This window comes from Lagenorhynchus albirostris, chromosome 4 (genome assembly GCF_949774975.1).
Source record: "Lagenorhynchus albirostris chromosome 4, mLagAlb1.1, whole genome shotgun sequence".
NCBI lineage: Eukaryota > Metazoa > Chordata > Mammalia > Artiodactyla > Delphinidae > Lagenorhynchus > Lagenorhynchus albirostris.
Genome location: NC_083098.1, coordinates 31,909,617 through 31,923,008, shown reverse-complemented (window position 1 = coordinate 31,923,008; position 13,392 = coordinate 31,909,617). Strand labels below are relative to the sequence as shown.

The window sequence follows — 13,392 nt, the reverse complement described above, 5'->3', positions numbered from 1 at the left end:
TTGTTTCAGAACTTTTAAAATAAATTAAAATATGGCTGAAGATTTCTAATCTCATTCTTTTGCTTCCAAGAGGTAATTACTAATCTCAAGGTATCTTTTAAGTTTTTTATACTTTTATGCACACATTTATATAAAAAGATAAATAGTATTGATTTGGTTTTAAAATGTAAATTAAGTAGTATCATATTGTTTACATACATTTGTAACATGCTTTTTTTCACTCAGTGTTCGAGATTTATACATGTTGATATATGTATGTACTTAAAGTTTGCTTATTTTACCCTTTGTATTATTATGTTTGTTCCATTATTTGTGATGTTAAGCTAGATTATTTGGTTTAGCTGGTGCTGCCAAATGTCTCTGTTGTAAAGGTATTACAAAGGTATTTTTCCCTTTGGTAATTAATCTATGCCTTCAGGCTGAATTAATATTGTTTCTCAATAACCTTTGACCTAATGATTTTAGTATGCTTTGTTGATTTTTGCCTGAACCGTTGATTATATTGATGCTTGAAAAATGATGATTTTCTAGTTTATTATTCTTCCCACATTTATTAGCTGGCAGAGTTTCATGGATTCTTTTTTTATTCAGTGGGCTAAGATCCATTATTGTTACATTTCTTTTGAAGGCTCAAAATGTTAAAATTCAGCAGTAGGAACTCATTCAGTCTGGTTTTTATGTCTCTTTGATATGTACCATTATTTTAGATCACTTCTTTACTTTCTGGCACAACAAAATGTTCCATTCTTATTACCTTATGCTTTCACTGCCCCTAGACCTGGAAACAGCTATTTCTCCAGGAATCCCCGTTCCTCTTGTTGGGTACTTAAAAGCTACCTCATGAGCTCTGAATGTGTTCTGTATTACTGGTCGTCATTGCTTCTAGGGGTTCTTTTCATTGGACAGAGAACAAGGAGTTATACTTAAAAAAACTACTAATATTTGTGATTCCAGTCGAGTACCCCAGGGTCCTTCTCTTCTCCTGTTTCATATTTGGATCTCTCTTCTCCCACAGTGAGGATATTGGTTAACAGTAGCATCAATATACATATATTAATTTTCTCTGACCTATAAATATACATGATGTAATATTGGAATTACCACACCAATACTACTGCCAACAATAAACCCAGTAAGTAAAGAAAGTTGAAGATTTCTGTGCATTTTGTTCATGTAATATATCCCAATGAAGGTATGCATCAGAGTACTATGCTCATAAATTATTTTAATTAGTGATATATTTTTATGCCACCAGTTTGATAAACACTAGGTTCATTTGTTTTTGCTTCTGTTCAGTTTTAGCGCCCCCATTATTGATTTAATTTTTTAAAAAATTTGAGACTAGTAAAACAGTAAAATGGCTAAAAGTCAAAACTATGTAAAAAGGCATTCTCAAAAGTCTTACTCCCTTCTTCTTCCCTGTTTTCTATTTTCACTCTCTGTAGGTTACCAATTTCATTAGTTTCTTGTTTATCCTTATGTGTCCTTTTATAAAAATAGGCATATTATGTGTTCATGCATTTCTGTTTGTATCTTTATTCATATTCTTATTTTATATAAACAAGAATGTGCTATATATACATATTCTCTATGAGTGAAGTTGAACATCAGCTTATTGAGCTCTAGGAAAACAGTTGTTGGTGTTTTTATTTGAATAATGTTATTCATTAACTTGGGGAAATCAGTATCTTTATGAGGCTAAGTCATACTTTCCAAAAGAATAGGGGATGTTTTTTCATTTGTTTACTTTGGTTTGTATCTTTCAGAAGTGTTCTAAAGTTTTCCTTTTAGAGGTTTTACACATTTATGTTTAATCCTAAATATGTTTTCTTTTTTGTTGTTTTTGTAAATACTGTTTTCTCTTCAAATAAGCAGTTTGAAACTTTTTCCTTTTAATAGGAGAGTTAAGCCTATTTATATATCTTATTATATATATATTATATATATATATATAATAAGGCTTATTATATATAGCCTATATATATATGACAGTGTTTCTTCTAATTGATACATTGCACTTACTGCTGTTTTATGATGTACTTACTTTTTTTCTTCTCTATGGGCTGTTTTTCTACTCTTTTTGAAGATTATTTTCTTATTTAGGAAGGTTGATGTTTTTGTTTTAATGGCTAACTTTATAGTAATACCTTTTATAATATCATTAGGGTCCCTTTAGGCAAAGGCTTAGACTGCTGATAATTGCTTTGTTTGCATTAAATGAATATCCTCTGACATTCACTTATTACCTATTCAACTCCAATGAGCTGATTCTTCTGTTTTTTACTTGTTTTCTTCACATTAAAAAAATTGCATGATAATTTGTCAGAGAATATAATATTTGAGTACTATTCTTCTGTCTTTGTCCATATCTTTGTTTTAGTAATATATCTAAAATTAAATATAGTCAATGTTTATCCCACTGTTTAGTAAAGTTTTTGCCAAAGTTTTTGCTGTCTTTTTTTAATGGGATGAATCTCATTCTTTTGTAGATTGCTCAGAATGGGCTATGAATAGTATAGTCCCAGAGTTCTTGCATGTTTATTTCTGTAATAGACTTTGTAGTAATAAGGATACATGACTGGATATAAAATCCTTAGTTTACACTTTCATTCCTTGGGTTTCTAGAAAAAGATGCTACACTGTTACCTCACTTTGACTGTTGCTCTTCAGAAATCTGATGCCAGCCTTACCTTCAGTCCTGTGTAAGAGGCTTAGTGTTTTTTTGTCTGGAGGACCCAAAGATTTTTTTCCTTACTTCCTTTTGAAGTTTTACTAGGCTATATTTTGGAGTTTATTATTCTGGGTTTTTCCAAGTGTATAGTAGGTTGTTGCCAGAATTAATGTATCTTGTACTTCCTCCTGCCCACCACAACATACAAATACATATTTGTTTTGGAAATACTCTATAAATTATAGTTTTAAATATTTATTCCTTTATTTTGCTTTTTATTCTTCAGAGTTTTCAGTTATACATATAACTTCTTTAAAGGTATATGTTAATAATGTTTTTCTCCAATCATTTTTTTCTTCTATAGTTTTATTCTCTTGGCTGACATTTTCTTGTTCCTTATTTTCCTTTATATTTTTACTTGAATCCAACCTTACTTTTTTTTTTTTTTTTTTTTTTGCGGTACGCGGGCCTCTCACTGTAGTGGCCTCTCCCGTTGCAGAGCACAGGCTCCAGACGCGCAGGATTAGCAGCCTCGGGCCCAGCCGCTCTGCGGCATGTGGGATCTTCCAGGACCGAGGCACGAACCCGTGTCCCCTGCTTCAGCAGGCGGACTCTCAACCACTGCGCCACCAGGGAAGCCCCAACCTTCCTTTTCATTACTTTTTTTTTGGCCCTGCCAGAGTGTGGGATCTTAGTGCAGCATGTGGGTGAGATCTTAGTTCCTCGACCAGGAATCAAACCCACACCCCCTGCATTGAAAGCATGGAGTCTTAACCACTGGACCACCAGGGAAGTCCCTTTATTACATATTTTAAAAGTGATTTGTCTTTTTCTCAATCCCCCCCCCTTCCTGAGCATGCTCAGTTCTTGTTTCATATCTTGTGTTTTGACCATTTCTGTTTTTGATTTTTGGTTCAAGATTTTTAAAAAATATGTAAAAGTCTGTTACAGATTCATTTTGGAATATTATTTTACAGTTTTCTGTTTGTGGATTTTTTTTCCTTTGGTGAGAATTTTCATTAGCTGGAGTGTTTGGACTTGGAATGTCTGTGTTCTTACAGTAGCTTTTAAAATTAGTGTTGTCTGCTATTTCTGTTCATTTCATGGCTCAGCATTACAACTTGTATGTAGATGGGGTGAGGGATTTGCTTAGTTTATAAGGTTTTCAGTTCACGAAATCGCATTTTTGTTGGTATGGTGCAGTATAATTTCTTTAATCTACAAGTTTTTTGTTTTTTGTTGTTTTGGTCTGTGAGGGGGAAGGGGTAGGTATATTGTACAGTTTTTGAAATTCTTTTTTGTTCTTTCAGAGTACTTAATTTCTACCCTTTGCTTCCTTCTTTTCCCTTCACCACCAGGCGTCTAAGGGGTACCCAATCCAAATTATTTTACTGTCTCCCAGAACTGTTGCCTTCCTGGGACTGCCATCTTTGATCCTGCGTACTTTACGTCCTCCTTTTCTGTTCTTTAGTAGCCAGTGATCTGATCTACCCTTGTCTCAGATGCCTTTTCTCAATATTTTCTATTTTCTATTTTCTCAATATTTTCTATTCACTTTTCTCAATATTTTCTATTCAATATTTTCTATTCACTGATAGCAATAATTATTTGTATTTACTGAAACAAGGGTTCAGGCTAACATTTTAGCACCTATTGTGTGTACTTATTATCTGATTTGTTCTTAAGCCGTTGTAACATGTAGGTATTACTATGCCTGTTTTACTTTGATGAAACTGAAGCTTAGAAAAGTTAAATAATTGTATTCAATAAATATTGAGTGCCTACTATATCTAAGGTTGTTTCCTATATGCTAAATGTGGAGTCATAAATAAAACTGATACTATTACAAAGATTTTAAAAAAGACATAATGATCCTTGATAATTATAAAATGTAGAATTGCTTGGTTATGTTGTTTGTTACATATATTTTAAATAGGTAAAGAAACACATTAACCAGAATTTGCAAAATAGACAAAAAAATAGAAACCACCTGCATAATCTGCTATCCTTTCCTGAAAAAATATTGTAATTCATATCTACTTCCTTGATAGTTACTTGGCATCTAATATTTATTGCCACAAGTTTATTTAATATTTCAATAATATGTCTAAGTGACATATGACAGTTTCTTTTTTATGTACAAAACAAAATGTAGTTGTATTGCATATTGTAAAGCAGATCATTTTTAGATACCACATGGCTGTGTTTTAGTAAATAGATTAAATAAAAGTGAACCTTTTTGGTTGGGTCTTAATGATATTGCATGATGGAAGGTATCTATATTGAGATTATGTTTATATCTGTATCCTTGTTTATAGAAAAGGGATATTCATTCTAACTTTGCTCTGAAGTCATATGTTATGGGCTGCTGTGGGGCTGGGGAGTTTCCACCAATAATATAATATATCCTAATATTGATAATGTAATGAGTAGATATCATTCTACTCTAAGGAAAAGAATAAAAGGAGCAGAAAATGATAAACTTGGAGTGCATATACAAATTTCTCTTTTGTAAAATAATTCATTTACACTTGGAAACTTGATTAAGTAATTTGGGTTGTTTGCTGTGATATTTTGCTTACTGTAATGCCTTTTTAAAAGAGGTATGCATGACCTGAATGTTAACTGAATATTTTCCATATGGAAGTAATTGGAGATAGGACGCATGGGACTAGAGACTGAGAACTTTTTGAGTACAGAGCTGTGCAGCCAAGTTTTACTTTCCGTGGCTTATTCCCAAATATTTATGCTTAGAAAAGTTTCAAGTCATCTTATTAGTTACCCCATTGGAAAGTTTGGAATCTGCTGTATATTTTCTTAAATACATAAGCTTATTATTATGCCAAGGTTATGTACATTGGTGTATATTATTTCTTTTCTTAGTGCTAGATAAAATTTGTTAAAACAGGTTTTGGTGCTTGAGAAGATGTATGTTTCCAGATTTTCCTCATTTGTAAAGATTATTATTAAAGATAAAATAGAAGACAATTCAAAACTTTTGTAAAATGACCATTAAAGATAAATTAAATGATAGGTTAAAAAGATCATTGTTACAATCCTTTCAATTATGAATGAAAACTATGTAATTATTTAGTAACTATAAATGTCCACTGTGGTCATATTTAAAGGAAAACCAAATACTACTTTTAGTTAGTTCCTGATTTAAAAATTATTATTTTGCCAAATTTTGTTAAAAGTATTAGAAATACACACACACACACACACACACACACACACATACATATCTCTATATATGCTTGTTTCTATTCAGTTATTATGAACTTATATTTTCTGTCATTATGAACTTAACGTTAAAGGAAAAATATATCTTATGAACTAGTATCATTTGATTTTACGTCTCACCTTTACTGTTAGTTTCTTGTTTTTAAAGAAATTTATGAGGTCTTACTTTTATACCTGATTTAAATAGGAACTTTAAATATTTGACTGTTTAACCATAAAGTATTTGTCTATCAGGGAATATATTAATGTGTATTTTGTTTATATTGTCTTGTTCTCGATTTTCTAAGGTCTGCTTTTTATGTATAATTCCCTAGCATTTGGTGGTGTGGTCTAGTATGGTCTAGCCTGTGTGAAGGGAGAGTCATGTACCCATAAGATAAATACTATTTGTTAGAGCATCAGTTTTACTTGAAGAGTTGGAAAAAGGGAACATTAGGCAATTTAACTGTTAAGTAATTAGAAGGTTATTTATATAATAGAATGAATTCACAAATAATACAAAGTTGAATGCAAAATGTGTGTTAATTTTTAATGTGAGTCAAGCATTCCAAACAATTTGGCTTTCATGTAGGCTGTTTCAGACTGTACTTTTCATTGTCACAGGTTAGATGGAGCTGAAGAGTAGGGGGGATAAGATCGTTATATGTTTTTTACTTTTACCTTTGGTGGTTTTTTGCTAAACTGAAATGTGAGAAGTATTGTCCTAAGGTATTTACCCCTAACTCTTCAGCTGCCTCTGGATACCTTCTTTGTGCCTAGGATACCTTCCTAGGAAATCAGTTTGCCAGCATCTGCTTATCAGGACAAGGCCTGTTTCTGGGTTGGTAGTATAATACCTAAAGGCTTTCTTGTCTTGAGGTGTATCATCAGCAGAAGTTTGTCTTCCTTTCTGTAGATCTTTAGAATTTTAATCTTAGCCCTTAGATAGTGCTTTCAGTCATTTTTGGTATTTTTATTGTCATTACTATGTTTAATTTTGTTAACTAGAATCTGCATTTTCTTTTTTTCTGTCCATTTAGTTGGGCTTTATACTTTTCTTTGCAAAAATCTTGTGTCCTGAGGTAAATTTGCATCTGAGCATTTAATAATTAAACAAATTACCATTGTGAGTGGATTTATTTTATATGAATAGTGTGCCACAACTAAATTGTACTACGGTTGATTTTTCCTTTTTGTGGAGCTTTTACAGTGTTGACAGTATTTTTGTTTGCTTGCTCCCCCATATGTATAGCTAAGTAATTACCAAAAAAGGTGTTTTTTGCCATATTTATTCTGTAATTGCTACTGTGCAATTGAACTGCAAAAGGAGGACATTCTCACAGTGGTTATATGTCACTGCAATAAAGTGATCAGTTGAGACTTGTATTGATTTAAGGAGTATGAAGGTGGTAGTGAAAGATATAAGACCCAGACTTAATGAGAAGTATGTTGTAAAAAATTGGCAATTGACAAGAACTGTGAGGAATTTAGAAATACTTTTAAGGTTTGTGGAAATGTTGAAGAAAAGCGATGAGAGCATAACTTTATAAAGGTGTAATTGTGTAGTGAAAAGGATTATAAAAATGCAGGTAAATTGTACTGAAACTTATGTTTTGTAATGTTTTAATAACTGGGGCAAGTAAGATATTTTAAAAGTATCATGTGTTTCTTTTTAAATTTGTTGGTAGTTTCTATGAGGCTGTCATCAGAACATTGAGGGATTCCTTTCAAACTGTTGGAGGCATTGTGGAAGCATTCCTTTGCAGTTTTGTAGCAATCAGGCAAGAAGCTTGAGAGGATAAATGCTGAGTGCTGTGTCTTCTGTTCAAGAAATAGAAATGCAGCATGAGATTTTTAAAGTAAAATTTTACATCTTTTACAAAAAATTATGATAGTGTGGAGTTTTTTGAAGATATGTGAAGGATAAAATAGGATTTAGTTCTCTATAAGGTAGGGATAAACTGTCGATTTGGATTGTGTTGATTTGTGAAATATTGTAATTAGGGTAAATTGAATGGGTGATGGGCAGTTTGAGAAGTGATTGCTAATGCTTTTTTTTTTTTTCGGTGAAGATATTTTATTTTTCATAAAAATATAATTGTACAATGCTCTTCAGAGAAAGAAAAATTCCTTCAGTGCCCCAAAATACCATGTGATTTAGTAGTAATTTTCCTCTCCTTTAAAACTAAAAATGTAATTGATAATAGGCAACTGATTTCTTGTGAAACATCGCATTTATGTTTTTAAATTTTATTTGCCTTTGTTTTAACTAAAGGTAAGTCTGGTTTTAACCTATAGTTTTTGGAATGAGCCAAATCAAGCCTATCAGTTCAAAGATGATAAAATAAAATGCTAAATGGTGATGCTGATAGATACTGTCAGATAGCTGGTAAACAGTGATATCAATTTGCTGCAGCAAGATTCTGATTCCGATATATTAGAAAGATTTTAGGTAAAATAGAAAAAAAATTTAAGAACTTCAAGTATATCCTAAAATTTGATCTAGTCAAACTTATTCCATATTATACTCATTTGCTCTAATATACAACGAATCTATGCTAAATTAATGACAGAAAATTAATGACTGGTCTAAATTTTCCCCCTTTCCTTTCCTTCTTTGGGAAAAGGAAAAAGGAAACATTACTCTGTGTACTCTACAGAGCAAGGAGAACAGCAGAACAGATGAAAGGGGACTGAGCTCACTGACTCTTCAACCGGCTTCTGTTCTCTCTCAGCCTGTATGTTGTCCTTATAGGTGAGTGAGAGATGCTAGGATTTCAGCATGCTGCTCCTTAACTGGAATGGGACAATTACTTAATTTATAATTCAAGATCTGATATCTATGTAACAACTTAAAACTCTTGACTAGCTGAGACCTTGCTTTTTAGATATTTTTCACCAGTCTGGCTCTAACTTTTCCACCTCTAAAATTAGAATAGAAAACAGCAACAAAAAATAACAGAATCCTAAGAAAATATATCATTAGCATTATTCAAAGATGCTAGCTTTTCAAATACCAGTTTTTACATAGTTATCATTAATGAGCAATCTGTATTAGATTTATTGCTGACTGAACAGTGTGTAGTCACTGAATTCACTATGCATCTTTTGTTTTAGGGGAAGACTGCTGTGCTTACATCCTTATTGTCCTCTCTGGGATTTTTAGTGTATTACTAGAAATCATGAAGTTAGATAATTTTCCTAACAAACCTTTGTCTAGCCCTGTAGGTTCTTTAGATTTGGGATGGATCTATTGGCTCTCTGCTTCAAAATAGGTCCTAAATCGTGATCATGGTCCTTCTCTTAGTGTTTGTCTGTCTTATTTTAGTGAGATGTGTGACCTCTGGGGAGGTCTCCTTACATTTAGTAAGTTGATCTTTCTCTTTTAGGTAGATAAGCCAAACTTCTCTTGAGGGAGAGTTTTTTTGCCTGTATTTTCTAAAGTGCCTCTCAAATGAACACTGTTGTTCATTTCAAAAGTTGCCCAAAGTGGGAACCTGTAAGTCTTAAGTTGTTCTTAGTGAAAATATACAATTTAGAAAGATAAGTACCTGAATTAGAAGAAGTGGGTGTCTGGCTTGGGGGTGGGTTGACTGATGAAAAAAGTCAGTTTTGTGCAAGTGTTGCTTTTGCACCTTATGTCTTAGAACCACAACTGAATGGTTGGCTACTTTCAAGTAGAAACCTGATAAATCCTGGCTGGTTGGAGGTTTGGAGAGATCTCTACCAGGCCAGACTCGTAGGTAAGGCAACCCAAGACTGAGGAAAGTTATTGTAAGGTTTTGATGAGTCGTCTAATGTTTGTCCAAAGGATACTCAGACTCTGGGAATTGTTCAGGGAACTAACCTGTTGGGGCCTATGCCATTCTGTTCCTCTGAACATTGTCTTAAGAGACTTATATGACAGACCCCACCCCCAGCTCAAGACAAATCTGTCTTATGCAAATAAGACAGATTTCCATCAATGATACAAGTTTTCAAATCTGATCAAATAATGGTATCATTTAATTTAGAGAGAAGTTAGGTTAAAAAAATAGTTACTAGGTAAATATAATGGAAAAATAAAAGGATATACAGATGAAACTGTTTATATTTTTAATAAAGAAGGTATACCATTGTAAGTATCAACGTAAAAAGTTTTAGATATGTAAGAATATTTATTTGGAAGACTTTTCTTCAAACGGTTACTGGTTTTTAATAGTCTTAAATTTTTTCTGAGAAACAGGGCCAAGTGGTGTGCCTTAAGGTTTTTATGAATACCTGTCTTGGCCATACAATTGCTTTTAAAATCAACTTCTGAGTTAGCTATTAATACTTTTAATATGTGTGAAGTTATACATTTGTGAACCTAACTTGAGCCTATGTAGAACAGGCATTGGCAAGACTTCATGCAAAACTTTCTCTGCTATTAATAGAAAATCATAAGGAATCCCTTCTTGGTAAAATTTATATTTACATTGAAACTATTCTTAAAACTTATTAATACAAAATAACCAGACATATTTACTTTACCTTTATGCAGTCTATAGAAATAAATTGAAATACATTGTTAGGAGATCCAGATTTTCAAATGAGTGAGTTACAGATCATTAGTACAATGACCTGGAGTTATTTAACTGAGAAGTGATTTTTCATCTATTTTATTTTTTTTTAAATAAACTTTTAGGGACGTCCCTGGCGGTCCAGTGGTTAAGACTGTGCTTCCAATGCAGGGGGTGTGGGTTCAATCCCTAGTTGGGGAACTAAGATCCCACATGCTGCAAGGCGTGGCCAAAAAGTTAAAAAAAGTAAAAAAAAGTAAAAAAAAAAGAAACTTTTAAAATAATTGAAGTATAGTTTATATACAGAAAAGTTTAGGTGAACTTTTCTATACTGATGAACTTTTACAAAGTGAACACACCTTTGTAACCATACCTAGATCAAGGTATCCACTCCTCTGAAGCCTCCCTCTGTTCTGCCCCAGTCAAATAACCCATTCACCCGAAGTTAACTACTGTTCTGACTTTGTGATCAGAGATTAGTTTGGTTTGTTTTTGAATTCAATAGAATAATATATAGGCTTCTCCTCCCCTCCCCGCCAGCTGCTTCATATAGCATTGTGTTTGTGAGATGTATCTTAATTTTGTGTATGGCACTAGTTTTCTCATTTTCACTGAGGTGTAGGAATCCACTGTATAAACTACAGTTTATTTCTCCTTCCTACTGCTGACGGACATTTGGGTCGTGAGTTTTGGGCTCCTTAAATAATGTTACTATGATAAATCTTGTACATATCTTTCTGTGCACAAACATATACATTTCTATTGATTGTATACACAGGAGTTGTATTACTTAGTCATTGGGTATGTGTATTTTCACCTTTAGTAGATATTTCCAAATAGTTTTCCATACTGGTTATACGAATTTCCATTTCTACCTGCAGTGCATGAGAATGCCATTTGCTGCACATGCTCACTTACATTTGGTATTCTCTGATTTTTCGATTAAAAACTAGCCATTTTGGTGTGTAGTAGTATCTTATTGTGTTGTTTATCTGTGTTTTCCTGAGGATTAGTGATGTTGAGTACCTTTTCAATACGCTTATTGGTTTTTGAAATTATCTTTTATGAAGTTTTTTTTTGGTCTTTAGCTTATCTTAAAAACTGGGTTGTCTTTTTCTTGGTGATTTAAAGTTGTTTTTTTGTTTTTTAATATTTCATACATGAGTCCTTTGGACATGTGCATTGAGAAGATCTTCTCCTACCCTGTAGCTTTTTCATTTTAAGAACACAACTTTTTAATGAAGTCCAATTTGCTGTGTTTATCTTTGTGTCTTGTTTAAGAAATCTTTGCCTACCTCAAAGTAATGACAGTATTCACCTGTCATCTCACAGCTTTATTGTTTTAAACTTTATTGTTCAGGTCATACTTTCTTCTTCCCTCCTGTTCCATGGCCTGTGGATGGATGTGATTCATTTGACTGATTTTGATTTTAATAGTAGTAGTGATAGAAAATATACTGGTATGGCTTACTCATAAGAAAATGTTTTTATTTTATTTTTATATATGGCATTATAATTTCTGTATGATAACTTATTGCTAGTTAAAATAGATGATTTTTATTTTGTTGATTCTTTAAAAGGAATTTAAAAACTTTTTTTTTGTCTGACTCTAAAAGAGGCAATCAGTTTTACTATATACTATGTCATGTTCTGTCTTATTTGTTTTGTTTTTGAGGAGTCATAGTGTGATGCCTTAAAGACATTGGATTGTGCAGTCAATGGCAGCTACTATATTTAAGCAGATGAATGAATCTCTATAAGGTTTGGTTTTGTAATCTAGAAAATGGAGAGTAAATAAGGTGATTAAAAAAAGTGTGCGTAAGTTTTTTCAAATCTTTGGCAATGTGCCTGACAAACACTAAGAGCACTATAATATTTAGTGCTTTTTTCTTGAATTTTTGAACTTCATTTTGAAGATTATTTTGACCTGAGACTTGACTGAAAGGACATATACTATGTTTATTATAAAATTATTCACAGCTAACTTTTGTAAGTAGTAAAATTAATTTGTAAGTTTATGCATTTCTTTTTATTGTGGGTAAAATCTTAATTTTTTTTAGTATCAACATAAGGTGGATTTAAAAATACTTATGTTAATTTTTTAATAAAATAGAATATAATAAAATAAATAAATAGAAAATATATATTAATAAATATTTTAAAATATCTTTCTATTTCATTGGCTCTACTTTAACTCTGTAGATGCTACAGTTACATTGTCTAGCTGCTACTTAAAAGGTGGTAACTAGATACTAGAATGTAGAGCTTGGCATTGTATGTTGATGGTTAGGAATAATTTAACATATGGATGCTTTTCTAAGACATTGTTAGTATGCTGTTATCTGATTTGTTATAGAGCTCACTCTTTTTGTAGTCTAGTAACTGCCAATATCTGATAATTCATTAACTTCATTTAAACTTTCAGTTGTTTATAAGGTTAGGAAAAATTTTGTTAATCATTTGCCAAAGTTCAGCACGTGCTTTGGGTTTTAAAGTAGTGTGAAAAAACAAATTGCTGTCATGAAAATGGGATTCCTGCATACACTTTACAGATTAGAGGTAACTCCGAAGTTGAAAAATTATTCCTGATATATTTATTTTTTTATTATTTAGGGAGTCTCAACGAGATTTTTAAAAGGCTATCAAATATTTGGTAAGTACATATTCTCCATGTTAAATACTTTGCATGTTACTTAAGTTTACATGTATATTACATTAATGGCATTTATAATAATAGCCTGTGTAAATTATAATTTATATTTCTTTTAATTTTTACCCAGTATTGGAATTTCTTCTCTTTATATTCTGATCCTCTTCTGATTCTTTCTACACATTGCATCAAGAAAATTCTTCTAGCATGCAGGCTAAGTATTAAAAGAGTTCAAAGAAAATAGTAGCCTTCATGGGCAGAAATGCTAATACTTTGTGAATGAAACAGGATTTTCCTCACTTGAGATT

At 32.0% G+C, this 13,392-nt stretch overlaps 1 protein-coding gene across 2 annotated transcripts in view; it reads left to right on the top strand.

Moving 5' to 3' along the window:
- FBXW7 (F-box and WD repeat domain containing 7) overlaps nucleotides 1-13,392 on the top strand; it is a 207,780-nt gene that overhangs the window by 46,977 nt on the left and 147,411 nt on the right. The window contains exon 2 of one of the 2 annotated variants that reach the window (XM_060147785.1): nucleotides 13,048-13,087. The exons of the other annotated variant lie outside the window; for it this stretch is intronic. The gene's annotated coding sequence lies outside the window, so the exon portion shown is untranslated. The remainder of the gene's footprint in view (nucleotides 1-13,047; nucleotides 13,088-13,392) is intronic. 2 annotated transcript variants of the gene reach the window in all.